Source organism: Monodon monoceros, unplaced genomic scaffold (genome assembly GCF_005190385.1).
Source record: "Monodon monoceros isolate NGI ecotype Baffin Bay Population unplaced genomic scaffold, NGI_Narwhal_1 Super_Scaffold_13, whole genome shotgun sequence".
In the NCBI taxonomy this organism is placed as follows: domain Eukaryota; kingdom Metazoa; phylum Chordata; class Mammalia; order Artiodactyla; family Monodontidae; genus Monodon; species Monodon monoceros.
This window is the reverse complement of record NW_021703769.1, coordinates 51860613-51875867: the sequence shown is the minus strand read 5'-3', so window position 1 is coordinate 51875867 and position 15255 is coordinate 51860613.

Sequence of the window (15255 nt, the reverse complement as noted above, 5' to 3'; positions counted from 1 at the left end):
GCAGATGTGCACTGGGCCTGCACCCGAAAGCGCTGTGTTCAGACTCCGGTTAGATTACCTCAGTGGAAACCGCTGGGGGGCACACAGCCCAGAGGCAGCTGGGCTCAGGTTTCCTCCAGGGTGTTTTCCTGGTGGCTGCAAGGCCTCCCTCTGTGGCTCCCTGGCCCATCAACGGGACTCATTTTGGGCTGAGGGGACCCACGATCTGCTCTGGGAGGCCAGGCCCCTCTAAGACCACTCACCTGCCTCACCTGCCTTCTCAGGGGCCATCTGGACTCGGGAGCTAGAAGTCTGGCTTCAGACTCCTACCTCTGCCCTGTCGGGTTCCTTTTCTCCCTCTTGGTGGTTCCCTTCTCTCTCCCAACACTGGCCCTGCTCTGTCTCCCCATAAGATATACCCTGAAACTTGTTCCAACAAGGGTCAATGGCTCAACACTTAGACTGTCACTTTCCCAAACCACTTGTTTCAAAAGAGTCAGAAGATTTTACCTTAAGGAATGCATCTCTAACATGGAATTTCTCATTGCTCTGGTGGGCAAGGTCTTACCCAAAGTCCCTAATCACGGCATTGAGGCAATAGATAGTCCATCGATTCTGAGTGCCGAGGGGTGAGCTGTAGAGTGGGGCTTTCTCTACTGGACCCTGAAAGAGGGAGGCAGGGAGTGGACTGGAGCCACGGTGGCCACAGCTGCAGAACTTGCTCAGTCCTCAGGAGGCCCCATCCTCTCTGCTCACCCCCAGCCTTTGTGACCTCAGCTGGAGGTGAAGCGGGTAGCATAATTCGGCAAATGGGATGGGTCAGTTTTAGCTGAGTTTCTGGAGACATCCATTTCCTGGTCTGTGTCACCTGTGCTGTGTCTTTCTCTGGGTTCAGGGACATCCTGTTCCATTTGGTTTCAGCCTCATCCCTCTCCAGCCCCAAAGGAGGATTTTTTCAGAGTCAAGGTCCCAGGTACCCCTCTGCCCAGGGGACAAGCCTGCACTTTTTGCTTCCTTGTCCTCCCTCTCAGAGAGCTCCAGATTAGCCTGTCCTGAGCTGCCCATCCTCAGCATGAGGGGTTTGGGCGGTGGAATCTGCTTTTAAAATGCCTGAGCTGTTAGGTCAGCTGTTCACAGCCCCAGGCAGGGCCTACAGTAACTACCTCTCTACCCTCCAGCTCTTCCCCGGCTGGGCTGGTGTGGAGGGGAGCCTGGTTGTGGGTGTGCCCAGAGGCCTACTTCTGAAGACCAGGAGACCATGGGGCTGGCTGGCAGCCGCTGCCTGGCCCCATCCCAGGAGCCTGTCTTTCCTGAGATTGTGTCATCGGGACGACAGGAAGGCACAGTCGCTGTTGCTCTGTCCAGCTCTCAGTCCGGGACCCAGAAGGATTTCGGGTGGGAGGTTGGCCCAGCTGGGGCAGGCTCCCCAGGTTCATTTCAAGGCTGTTAAGTGATCAGAAGAGGCTTTTCTCCTCTGACCCTTGGGTGGGCCCTTCCCCAGGGGTCCTTGTCTTTCACAACCTGGAGAGCACTTGACCTCTAGCCCTCTGTCAACTCAGAGAGAGTGCTCAAGGGCACAGAATGCACAGGCTGTGTGGCCAGTCCTGGGGAGAGGAGGGCTCCTCAGAAGCAGAGGGTCCTGAAGAAATGGGTGATGTGGCCATCCCTGGGGAGCCCACCCTGGGTCGGGAGCCAGGATGGACTTGTGACTTGGGGTGACAGGCAGTACGTGATCAGCAAGAGGCATGAGGGTGCAATGTGGATTTGGACACAGCAGGAACAGAGGGGAGGAAGGGTGGGGCTGGTTAATCACACAAGGTGGGCACTTGATGGGAGAGGCCGGAAAGATGAGGCGGATGGGGGCCCTTCTCTGAAAGGCCCAGCTCTCCAGCCCCAAGGCCAGGCTGTGCCCATTGTGAGGTCCCAGCTGGCCATGCTGTGCAGGCAGGAATGGGCTATGGCCCAGCCCCCAGGAGCCACATTCTATTTAAGGAGATGACACGCACTGAAAAAAAGTGTAACTAACACCCCGGGCAGCTCTGGTTGGAGTTCAGAGGAGGGCTGGAAGGTTGGCCTCATGGAGGGGCAGGGTTTCAGCTACACTGGGAGGAAGGGTACCATTGCTGGACTGTCAGCTGCAAGAGGACGGGGCTGTGCATTTGTTTAATTTGCTCACCACTCCATTACCAACACTTGGCACAGCACTGGGCTCACTGGAGGCACTTGACAATGTCTGATGAATGAGGATGTAGAGACAGTGGAGTATCTGAAGATGGTGATCAAAGCCAGGAGTGGGGGACCTTGGAGCATTGCGCTGGCAGGGACGGGCTGACACCGGCTCTGGCTAGATTGTGGGGCTCCTGTTTGGGGAGATCAGACCACCCTGATGGGTTGGAGCCCATTTGGAAGGGCCTTGAATGCCAAGCTAAGTGGCTCTCTCCCTAGCCCTCAGCATGCCTCCTCCCCTTCCAGTGAGCCCCTCCCCTTCTCCTCCCTCTCAGATATTTTTGGATCCTTCTAGAGTGGGGACTGCATTTTGAGCTCAAACAGGTGCAGGCAAAGTCTGGCCTGGAGTTCTGGGCCTGCAGGAATTGGGTTGCACTGAGAGATCAGCCCACAACCAGGCCAGGGGAGAGCCCTGGGGTTTGGGAGCAAACCCTCCCTCCCGCACCTGGTCGCTGCCAAAACTGCTGCTCCTGGTTCTCCTCCAAGTGGCCATTCATCTGCTGCCCACAGAATATTCCCTAGATGGCAATAGGTGAGGACAAAGCCATCGCCTTGATCACTAGGTCTCTGAAGTGCATCTGATTCCATAGCTGCCTGCCCTGTACACCTGCACTCACCAGAGAGGCTTTCAGCCACTGCTGGTTACTTGGTCTTTCCTGAATTTCCTTCTGCCCTTTGTTCCAAGGATCAGGTAATAGAAGATCGCTTATTTCTCTAGCTTATCCCAGGAGGTGAAGACACCAGGAATGCTCCCTGGGACCTGGGAAGGGGTCTGGACAAACTGGTGAGGGGGTCACAGCCCTCGTCGTGGCCTGGGAGAACCCATCCTGGCCTCAGGCTGCCAGCAGAAAGAGCCTGGGTCCCAGCTGTGACAGAAACAGAAGTCCTGTGGCGAATCCACCTCCTTCTCCTGTCTTTTCCTGCCTCAGTTTTGTTTTTGAGTGGATAGTTTAGGCCAGTGGCCTCTCCACCCAGACCCCCCTTCCCCGAGGCTGCCCACACGTGTGCCTGGGGCGGTGGTGGCATGCACTCTGGGACTTGAGGACAGAGCAAGCCCTGGCATTGTCACAATTCGCCACCAAGCCCCTTACCATCTCTGCACCTGTTTGCTTGCCTGTAAAACAGGATAATAATACTTGCCCTATTTACAGCCTGGGGTTGTTATTTGACTAAAATAAGAAAATGGTTATTGGATGCTTAGGATGTTTTTCGATCTTAGACACTTTTTAAGGTTAAAAGGACGGTGACAATGAGTACAGGGTCTTGCTGCGGACAGTATTCCTGTAGCTTGACATCTGCCTCTGGTTTCCTCAAATATCATGAAACTTGGACAACTCGGGGAATCCATCAACACATCTGCCCCTTCTCAGCACTGTTAATATCCTCGGGATTCTCTGTCCTCAAAAAGCTTACAAACCAGGAGGGGAGGCTGTCCCCGCTCATGATAGGAGTAGGGAACCATATAAGGCAGATGTAACCAGGGGCTAAAAATAAGTAGTCAGAGCTTGCCGGGAGAGGGGGAGCAGGGGACGGGGACGGGGCCCTGGGGCTGGTGAACGTGACCAAGTTAGCAAGAGAGGGGCCGGGAAGCTTTTGTAGGGCTGAGTTAGGTGTTGGTTCCTATATTATTTTCCTGGGGCTGCCATAACAAATGACTCCAAACTGGGTGGCTTCAAACAACGGAAATGTATTCTCTCCCAGTCTGGAGGCCAGAAGTCTGAAATCAAGGTGTGGGCAGGGCTGCGCTCCCTCTGGAGGCTCCTGGGGAGGATCCTTCCTGCCAGCTTCTGGTGGGTCCGCAGGCCTAGGCCTTCCTTGGCTGGTGGCTGCATCTCTCCAATCTGTGCCTCTGTCCTCACATGGCCTCTTCTCTGTGTGTCTCCTCCTCTTTTTTCTTTTTTTTAATATATATATATATTTTAAATTAATTTAATTAATTTATTTATTTTTGGCTGCGTTGGGTCTTCGTTGCTGCACACTGGCTTTCTCTAGTTGCAGCCAGCGGGGGCTACTCTTCGTTGAGGTGCGCGGGCTTCTCATTGCAGTGGCTTCTCTTGTTGCAAAGCACGGGCTCTAGGAGCGCAGGCTCAGTAGTTGTGGCACATGGGCTCAGTTGCTCCTCAGCATGTGGGATCTTCCCAGACCAGGGCTCGAACCCGTGTCCCCTGCATTGGCAGGCGGATTGTTAACCACTGCGCCACCAGGGAAGCCCTCTCCTCCTCTTATAAGAGCACCAGTCATTGGATTCAGGGCCCACCCTAATCCAGTATGACCTCATCTTGACTAATTACCTCCGCACAGACGCTATTTCCAAATCATATCACATCCTGAGGTTCCAGATGGGACGCTCTTCAACCACTACGGTTCCTTAGCCCTGGACCCAGGCTGCTGAGCAGTTGCTGGCTATGAACAGATTGTTCTCGTCTCTCTCCCAGGTGGTCGCACCTGTTTCCTTGGTCCTCTCTCGGGCCCCACTGCCTACGCGATTGCACCAGCGGCTAATCTGGAGCTCTGCTGACACTCCCTGGACAAGTGTGTTGAATGAATGGATGGACAGCTGGCCAGGGGCAGGGGATTCCAGGAGCAGCACCTAGCCTAGCGGTGGTGCTGGGGAGGACAGTGGGGAGAATTTTCCAGGAATAGACATGTGCTGAGGGCAGGGGGTCTGGTTTCCGGCTGGTCGTGTGATGGGGAGAGTGGTGAGCTGAGAACCCAGAAACTCTCCTGGGGAGTGAGCACCAGCACCCAGCCCCGCACTGTCTCCTACGTGCTTGGCAGGGGAGGAGGAGGATGCAGGCCCCTCCTACTACTCTGCAGATGCCACTTGGAGAAAGAACTTCCCGGTGACCCTCTGCCGCCATCCACGAGGGGTCCACCTCTTGGCTTCTGCCTTCCTACGTTCTCCTTGCCGGCAGGAGCCCCTAGCTGGAAGGTGTCTCAGCGGAGTTAGGGGTCCCCAACCCAGAGACTGGGGTGTCGGCCACCTCTGGGAGCTGGTGACTGTGGCGCTCTCTGTGGTTTGTCCTGGCTCTGGAGGAGCGCAGGGGTGGGGGCAGGTCTCCAGGGGCCCCTCGTCTTTCCAGAAATGCTCACCAGTGAATCCAGTTTGCACCCAAAATGCCCTATCCCCCCTACCCCAGGAGCTCCTACGATGAGCCCCCAGGGTCCACATCCCTGCCTGACACTGAAAGTCTGCAGCCAGGAAGCAAGTTCTCTATTCCTGCCTGCCCGCCGCCCCTCCAATTAGCTGCTATTTCTTTAAGGGGAGGATCTTTATATTTAGGAATCCAGATCGTGGTTATCACAGCAACCTCCTGAGCTGGTAAGGCAGATACTCCTAGGACCCTTGATCACAAAATAATAGGACTGGGCAGGTAAGGTGACCCCGCCCATGGGTACTTCTCTGGCTCTGAATCCTGGTCCTGAATCTCCTGTCTTCTGGAACTTTGAACTTTCTGAGTTAAGGGAAGGCCTCATGTTTTGCCACCATCCATCCATCCATCCAATGGCTGTTCAGGTGCTGGGATACAAAAATCTCCGATAGACAGGAAACCAGATAAGTAAGTTATCTAGTTCATTAGATATTTATAGGTGCAGCTGAGAAAGAGACTAGGATGGAAAGAGGGGAAGGTGGGTTGGGAGGTAGCCTCACCAGGGTGGCCAGGAGGCCTGGCAGAGAAGCTGGCCAGAAGCCAAGACTCAGGGAAGGAGCGGAGAGAGCTAGGCAGTTATGTGAGGAGCATTCCCAGCAGAAAGCACAGCACAGGGAGGAAGGGGGGCCTCACGCTCCCCGGAAGAGCGAAGCAAAGAGACAGAGACGGGTGGGGGTGGGCAGCATTGGAGGGTGAGTGCAGAGGGGGGCAAGGGGCTCAGGAAGGGGCTGTTCCACAGTCCAGGTGAGAGACAACAGGACCTGGGGCCAGGGCTGGTGGGGGCGGGGGAGAAACAGTTAAATTGAGGATAGATTTTGAAGGTAGACAACAGGTTCAACTAAGGTTTTGGAGAAAGAAAAGAATTGTAGATGCTTTATGTGCTTTTTTTTTTGGCTGAGCCCTGGGATCTTAGTTTCCCGCAGTGAAAGTGCCACATCTTAACCACTGGACCTCCAGGGATGTCCTAATGCTTTTTTTTTTTTTAATTTATTTATTTTTATTCATTTATTATTCTTGACTGTGTTGGGTCTTCGTTGCTGCGTGCGGGCTTTCTCTAGTTGCAGTGAGCGGAGGCTACTCTTCGTTGCGGTGCACGGGCTTATTGTGGTGGCCTCTCTTGTTGCGGAGCACGGGCTCTAGAGAGTGAGGGCTTCAGTATATGCAGCACATGGGCTCAGTAGTTGTGGCTCGCAGGCTTTAGAGCGCAGGCACAGTAGTTGTGGCGCACAGGTTTAGTTGCTCCGCGGCATGTGGGATCTTCCTGGACCAGGGCTCGAACCCGTGTCCCCTGCATTGGCAGGTGGATTCTTAACCACTGCGCCACCAGGCAAGCCCCATTTTTGGAACAGCTTTATTGAGATATAATTAATATACTCTACAATTTGCCCATTTAAAGTGTACAGTTCAATAGTTTTTAGTATATTCGCAGAAATGTGTAACTATCACCACAGTCAATTTTAGAATATTTTTCTTCACCTCAAAGAGAAGCCCCCGTGTCCCTCAGCAGTCACCCCGCCCCCTGCCCTGTTCCGCCCCTGCCCAGCCTCCCATCCCCTGGCTGCCACTAATCTGCTTTCTGCCTCTGTGGGTTTCCCTGCTCTGGACATTTCGTGTAAATGGAATCATGCAATATATGGTGTTTTGTGTCTGGCTTCATTCACCGAGCATCATGTCTTCAAGCTTCATCCACTGTGCAGCCTGTGTCAGTGCTTCATTTCTTTTTATGGCTGACAATATTCCACTGTATGGATGGACCACATTTTGTTTATCCATTCATCCATTGATGAACATTGGGTTGTTTCCACTTTTTGGTTATTGTGAATAATGCTGCTGTGAACATCGGCGTATATGTTCTTGTGTGGAGGTGTGTTTTGGTGAGAGTTTATCCTACCAGTAGAAGTTCCATATACTTTTCTAGTAGTATCCGGCTTTCAGAATTCCATCACATGTCATTTAAGCCTCCCACCCTCTGACACGCAATAGGTGCTCCATCAGTAGCAGTGGAATGAAGGCAGAACGAATCTGGAGGTGGGGAGGGTGCATATTTTTCTCTTCTGTCTTATTACTGATGAAACAGGGACAGAAAACTAAAATGCTTGTTCGAGGCCCACCTGCTGATTAGGGGAGCAAATTCGGGTCCTGACTCTGTCCTTCTCTTTTCTTCTTCCTCCCCAGAGTCACAGAGTTTCCGGGGCTTCCCCCCCGAACCTGCAGCTCTGCCTGGCCACTGGGGTTCCATCCCAGGGGTAAGGACTTCCCACCCTTTTGTGCTCTCCTTCCAGAAATATCCCCTGGAAGGGTAGCAAGGCCAGTTAGACCCCAGACCCACGACGTTCTTGGAGCTCATGGGCATCAGCCCTGCTGGCCGCCTGTGGCCTTGGAGATGGGCCGTTGCCTGGGCTGGGGAGCCAGGGTCAAGCCTGCTACAGCCTCCTGCAGGGAGGCTCCACTGTGCCACCAGGGAAGTCCTGAGCATGATTTCTTAAAGAATGCTGCAGGCGTCTATTGTGTGAGTCTTGGTGCTCAGAGCTTTCTCAGGCTCTTCTGTGGGGTGTAAAGAGATAATGGGCCTACCTTCTGCCCTGGAGGGGATGACAAACTAGAAGGGAAGGAAGGACACCCTCCTCTGCCCCGCCAACACACACAGGTCACAGCCACATAGGGCAGGGGCTGCGTCACCTGGCTCAGTGTGGACTGTCATGGACACTGAGTCAGCGGAGGTCAGGGGGACCCGTGTAGCCTGGGGTAGTGAGGCCCGGGAGGTGTTGTGGGGTGGTGGGACATAGCTGGTTTGAGGGACTGGGTGCGGCTGGATCTGCAGGAAGAAGAGGGCGACCCAGGCTTGTGGTGATGTGGCCGTCAGCAGACCTGTTACAGGTTGGATTGTGTCTCCCAAGAAGATATGCTGAAGTCCTAACTTCAGCATCTCAGAATGCGACCTGTTTTGGAAATAGGGTTGTTGCAGATGTAGTTAGTTAGTCTGACTGGTGTCCTTAGAGGAAAAGGAGAAGAGACACAGAATAGAGGTACAGGGAGAAGGCCACGTGTGATGCAGGCAGAGACTGGAGACACCCGTTAACAAGCCAAGGGTTGCTGGGAGCCACCAGAGCTGGAGGAGACAGGAAGGCACCTCCCCTATAGCCTTTGGGGGAAACAGCACCCTGTGACACCTTGATATTGGACTTCTGGCCCCAGAACCAGGAGAAAATACATTTCTATTGCTTTAAGCCACCAGGTTGTGGCGCTTTGTTATAGCAGCTTTGGGAAAGGAATACAAGACCAGGCTCAGGCTTCAGTGCAGGGATTTGGGACCCTATCCGGCAAGAGTGGGAGGCCTTTTGGGCAGGCAGCCTGCTGGATCCTCAGGTGCAGCCTGGCAGAGCCTGCATGGGGCCCATGGTAATGACCAGGAAGGGTCACCCTGGGGACAGCGTGTGCAGAATGTCCACTCGCTCTTGTCCCGCTCTCCATCCTGCCCTTGGCTTTAACCTTCCTCTCTCCAGAGGAGCCACAAGAACTAAGGAGTAGATGGCCCGTCTGCATGGCCACCAGGTGCCGGAGGAAGAGAAGGCTCATGCATGGTGAGAGCCTTGTCTGGTTTCAGTATTTGAAGAGACGAGATGGAGAACCCAGGGCCTTGGTGACGCTGAGCCCACCCGAGAAGGAAGCTGCTCTCGGGTTTAACTGCTTTAATGATTCCTTCCCGGATGGGATGTCCCGAGAGGGAGCCCCCCTGGAGGGCTGAGAGGCCTGGCCTGCGGGGGGGATGGAGCCCGGGCTCCCCAGGAAAGTGGGGCCCACATATCTGGGGTTCAGGTGTCTTGGGGATACAAACCGGAAACCAGTCTGCTTCCAGTGGAGATGTGAGATCTCTAGGACATTCCACCAGAGAGCAGCCTGGGTGTTCTAGCCATCTTTGTCTGTGGTGTCCAAGCTCTGGAGCCATAACTGAGGGTAACGGATGGATTTGCTCCGGAGGCTTTGGAAGTTTGTACTGCTCAAGGAGCAGCATGTGGGAGGTGGTCTTCTGCCCTTTCTCTGTGACCTGGACGCTGGAAGACTCCTCTGGTCCAGTCTTGTGACCTCTGCTGTCCTGAACTCAGAGAACTAAGAGCTGGTCTCATGCAGCTTCGCAACAAGGGAAGTCACTGCAATGAGAAGCTCGCGCACCACAACGAAGAGTAGCCCCTGCTCACTGCAACTAGAGAAAACCCGTGTGCAGCAACCAAGACCCAATGCTGCCAAAAATAAATAAATTTATATTTTAAAAAAAGCATAAAAAAAAAGACGAGGACTTCCCTGGTGGCACAGTGGTTAAGAATCCGCCTGCCAATGCAGGGGACACGGCTTCGAGCCCTGCATTGGGAAGATCCCACATGCCGCGGAGCAACCAAGCCCATGTGCCACAACTACTGAGCCTGTGCTCTAGAGCCCACAAGACACAACTACTGAGCCTGCGTGCCTAGACCGTGTGCTCCACAACAAGAGAAGCCACTGCAATGAGAAGCCCGCGCACCACAATGAAGAGTAGCCCCCGCTCGCCACAATTAGAGAAAGCCTGTGCACAGCAATGAAGACCCAACGCAGCCAAATAAATAAATAATTTTTTTTTTAAAAAGATGAGGTTTGGGGAGCCTGTCTGTCTCAAATTTGGGGAAGCCCTTTGTGAGAGAAGGTGGAAAGATCTGGCATCTTGGCGTCTCGGTGGCAGTTTTTCTGGAAGGCTCCGTGGGCCAGGCACACAGGGCAGAATATTCGTGTGTTATTGCTGCCCTACCCTCTCCCCTTGGCTTGACCTTCCTCCCTAAACTCCTCTGAGCAGACCTGGTGGCGGGGGCTCCTGGGGGTGAGATCTGCTAAGGATGACGCCTCACCCCTGAGCTGGCATGGTCAGGGGAGAGCTGTGGAGGTGGGCAGAGCTGCTGGCGGTGCCAAGGTGAAGGGGCTGCGGTAGTTGGGGCATGCAGGCTGGTGTGCGAGGCCCTTCCAAGCCATGGAAACATTAGCTCTGATGGCTGGACAAGCAAAGTGCCGCTGAGGGGGAGCTGGAGCTGCTCTCCCTTGTCTCTGGGACGGCCATAGCAGTGTCCTGGAGGCCTGAGTCGCTCCTGAAGGGCGTACTGTTTTGCTCCTTGCGCTCACTGGTCTTAAGGACGGTGGTGAGGCCATGTGGGCAACTCGAGTGGCCTATCTCCTATCGTGCTGCCGGTTCCCAGAGCGGGGAAGGGCCCTCACCCGTTCTCACGCAGATGTGGCCCCGATATGCCTTTGCATTGGGGCGAAGTGCAGGGTCACCTCACTTCAACAGCTGGATGGGAGGGGCCTGGGAGGCAGAAGACAGAGGGGGAGGCAAGTGTGGTCGCGGAAGTTTCTGGGCGAGTCAGGGCTGCCTGGAAGTGGGAGTCAGTGGCCGCAGGAGTTAGCCTGGGGCTGAGGAGGCCGAGGACTGGGCCCGGGAGTGTTGGTAGCTCAGGTCTGTTCCTGACCCAGGCCAGCGGGAACCATGGAGAGCTGGGCCACCCCCAGGCGCCCATAGCTCCTTGTCTGAGCTGCTGCCAGTTGGAAGAAGGGGAGAAGGACCCCGGGCAGAAAGACCTCGCCTGGCCCACTGACTGACCCCCAGAAACAAGGGGTTGAGTGGAGTAGGGTGCAGGTGAGCCAGCTTGGTTCCTGTCCAAAGCTCGTTCTGTTTTTGTCCTGGCATCTTTGCTCTTCTAGGAAATTATTATTATCATACCTGACATTCGTAGAATGCTTTTTTTTTTTTGGCCATGCGACTTGCAGAATCTTAGTTCCCCGACCAGGGATTGAACCCAGATCCCGGCACTGAAAGTGCCGAGTCCTAACCACTGGACCACTGGGAAATTCCCCATAGAATGTTTTTAAACATCATCTGATGTTTAAAATACTCCGAAGGGGTTGGCAAAGCAGGTATCATTCTCTGCGTTTTATGGGTGAATGGAGCTGGGTGTGGGGAGTGAGGGGCAGCCCATATACTAACCTGCATGGCAGTGAGGAAGGCTCCAAGGAGCAGAGCCCAGCTCTCCTGGCTTCTAACGGTGTCCGGAGAGACCAGTCTGGCTCTGGGTCTCGCGGCAAAGGAAAGCCCTGAGATGTGGGCCTGGCCCAGGAAGGTGTCAGATCTGGTTCCTGAGCTCGAGAACCAAGCTAGCTTCCTCCCACTTCCCTGGCTCGGGGAGGAGGTGGGTCTGTGTCATTGCTCCCCCACACCCGCCAAGCCCATGACGGCTCTGACCTGAACCCAAGGCGTTTATCTGACTGCGACCTTGGGGAACCACACTCCTTTAGCCCCCAGTGGGTTGCTCCCTGCCTGGTACCCCAAAGTTAGACCATCAGCCCTCCCAGAGGTGGTCTTCGAGCTCTCGGGTGAGGAGGTGGAGGTGGGGGAAACCACCCGCCTGCCTCAGAATCCAACTTGCACCCCTCCCTCCTTCCTTTTCCTTCCCACCCACCTCGGCCCCTCTGAATGGAGGAAGTATTGCCAATGACTCCTGCAAGGATCTGTGCTCACTTCAGGCAGGGAAAGCTGAGCATCCCTTTAATGATCGAGTCACACCCAGGGCTTAGGGCTTAATGTTTTGCTTCTTCCAAAGGTACTTGCCTTTTGAAAGTGAGTACTCACCCATATTCATGAATCCTCCGGGCGTCAGTGCTGAGCACGTCTGTACACCATGGCTGTGGGATCCCGGGCGATTTCTCTGTGTACCTCCCAAACCAAGAATTCCCAGGAATTAGGGGTGGGGAAGGGGGATGGAGTTATTCTGTCAATCTCTGGACTTTATGGGTTAAAAACAATTGTCTTGAAGTCTTGAACATCCTTTTCAAAGGGAGGAAGAAGAGGGTAGGCAGAGAAGTCGCTGTCCATCTGAGGCTGACTCACCCCCTCTCATTTCGGGGTGGGCGGGGTAGTGGTCAGATGTTGGGACAACTCAAGAGACCTGGAATTGGTGGAGAGCTGGGTTCCAGAACCAGCCCACTGCTAACTAGCCTAACTAGCCCTGTGGTCTTGGGATAATCATTTATCAGAGTTTTAGGATCCTGATCAGTGAAATCAAACCAGTTCGTCTGTGAGGAGGTCCCTTTTGACCCCCATCCCATGGTTCCCACTGACTGCTGCCACATCATTGTGTCCTATCCCTTGGGTGAATTATTTTGGGGCTAGAGTCCAGCCCGGGACAAGCTGTCCTGGTGGGATTAGCCTTGACTTTAGGAGCTTGGCCAGGAAGCCAAAGAACCTTCCGCGAATGGCTGCCTGGCCTCCTTGTCTGGGGGGAGGAGAGAGGGGCCCACAGAACGGTGAGGGAGAGGGTCTCAGGGTCCCAGGAGGAGGTAGGCACTTCCCTCCTAAGTTCCTTTTCAGCATCAGCGTCTGTAAAGCCATCTGAAGACTTATCCAAGAGGTGAAGAAACAAGGGGCCCTGAGCAGTGAACATTTACTCTATAAATAAGGCCAAGAAAGGGCTTCCCTGGTGGCGCAGTGGTTGAGAGTCCGCCTGCCAATGCAGGGGACGCAGGTTCGTGCCCCGGTCCAGGAGGATCCCACATGCCGCAGAGCGGCTGGGTCCGTGAGCCATGGCCGCTGAGCCTGCACGTCTGGAGCCTGTGCTCCGCAACGGGAGAAGCCACAACAGTGAGAGGTCCGCGTACCGCAAAAAAAAAAAAAAAAAAAAAAAGGCCAAGAAAAAAATGTGATGCCAGAGGGGTCGCTGCCATTGGCTCAGTCCAGGAGTGCTCAGGGACAGGATCTAGAACACGGAGGGGTTGGGCTGCCGCTCTGGCCTCGTGAACTTTGACTCTGAAGTGCCCTCCGCTGCACCTCAGGCACCGCAGATGAGACGTCCAAGTGTCTGGGCAGAGGACAGCCTGGTGAGAGACGGGGGACTCCCTGGACGACCAGGCCACTATTCCTGACTCCCAGGGACAGGTGTGTCCAGAGATAGAAGTGGAAAGTGATTGTACCACCAGGACTCTTTTTTTTTTTTTTTTTACTGATGGCACATCTGCATGGTCATGTATGAGTAATGGTGTATTCTACCTGTGTGTGACTTTGCACTCAATGGTTTCAGTTCAAACGGATGAGAAGTCACGTCGACAGATGCTTGGAAACATGCGCTAAGGAGACTTGGAAGGTTGGAACTGAGTCTACATTCTGGTCTGTGAAGAGGTCGGCCAAAGCAGGTCAACCAAACAAAAGATCTTGGGTGTTGACCTCTCTTCTCCTGAGGTCCAGTTCCAAACTCGAGACAGACTCCCTGACACTTGGTACTGAGGGTGACCCAGAGCAGGGATTCTCAAACTTTGGTGTTCATTAGAATCACCTTGTGAAACACCCAGATTCACACTGACCCAACCCTGGAGATGGGGCATCTGTGCCGGGAAAGCCCTGCAGGGCTTGGACGCCACTTGCTGTGGTCCAGAGAGCTCAGCTTTGTTTCTTGGCCTGAGTGCTAGCCCAGCCCTGGATGGCCTGTTGAGCCAACACTTGACTTTGCTGTGTCTGCTTTCTCATTTCGAGAGAAGTTAATAATCCTTGCTTTCCCTGCTTCAGAGGACTGCTGGGGGGGATGAAGAACATGAAGTTACTTGGGGAAGTATGAAGTTCTGTGTGAAGGTCAGATGTCATCTAGCTCTGTGCCGGGTGCATGTTGATCAGCAAAGTGAAACGATGCTGTGACGGGGGGCTTCTTGGGCTGCTGGAGAGAATGATCAAGAGGAGGAATTTTTAGGGAGAAGGCAGGGGAGGCAGGAGAGTGGTTGTCAACAACCCCACCCCACCTGACTTAGGCAGTGGGACAGACAGACCCAAGGAGAGCTGCTGGGCAGGAAGTACCAAGGCGGTGGCTGAACCCCAGCTCCTTCATCTCCCCTCACCCACTAGGTCCTTCCATGGAACCCTAGCATCTCATGGGACATGGTTTGCAAACCATGTGGGAGCAGAAAGAACTCTAGACTGAGGGCCATGAACTTGGGCTCTGTCCCAACTTTACCCCTGATCTTGGGCAAGTCTCTAAAGCTCCCCAGCCAGAGCTTCCTCCTCTGCAGTGGACTCACCAAGTCCCCTGGCAACTCCGCAGTAACCTGAGTCTGCACAAAAGTGTTTGGGAAGAGTTAGGAGCTGGAAAAAAGTCCAGTGTTTGGTGGTGGAGAGAGGAGAGAGGAACTGAGCCTGGGGTTCCCACTAAGGCTGTGGGAGGGTGGGGGAGCAGCTGAATGGTTGACCCCCCCCACCCCCCAGAGAAAGGCTGACGGCAGAGGGGGCGTCAGGAGAGAAAGCAGAGTAAGTTTATGCTGTGTTTTGCCTGGGGCACCAGCCTGTCAGGCTCAGGGGCCTTCCCATGATTGCCCAGGCTGAGCTGGGGACTTGCTATTCACGTACCCTGTCCAGGGCCCGGGCGGCTGCCTTGTCATTAGCACATACAGTGCGGTACTACGTGTCCTGGCGTAGACTGAGACTCATCTTACCGGGCTCTCACACTGGCCAGCATGTCCTGGGTCCTCTGCGTCCCCCACCCCTCCTCCAGGGCCGCTAGGGGGCTTCAGCAAGACCCTAGGGAGGCCAGGGTGGGTGGTAAGACACTGGGTTTGATTTCACAGAATTGAACTGAGTTTAACTGGAGGCTCTTGAAGCCTCTGACTGCCTCCTGGAGGAGAGATTGGGCCCGATGGCACAGCTGCTTCCTGGGGATTGAGCTCTGGGGACCCAATGGCATGGCTTGTTCCATTGAGAGACTTTCTGTCAGAGAAGTTATTTTCAGCCTGGGAAGGAAGGTCACAGGCATGAAACCATCACCCTGGGTTTTTTTTTTGACTCCAAATTGCTTAGCAGAAGGGCAAGGGCAGCTTGGCACTAAGTTACAAAAACCAGGGAAGAGTATGG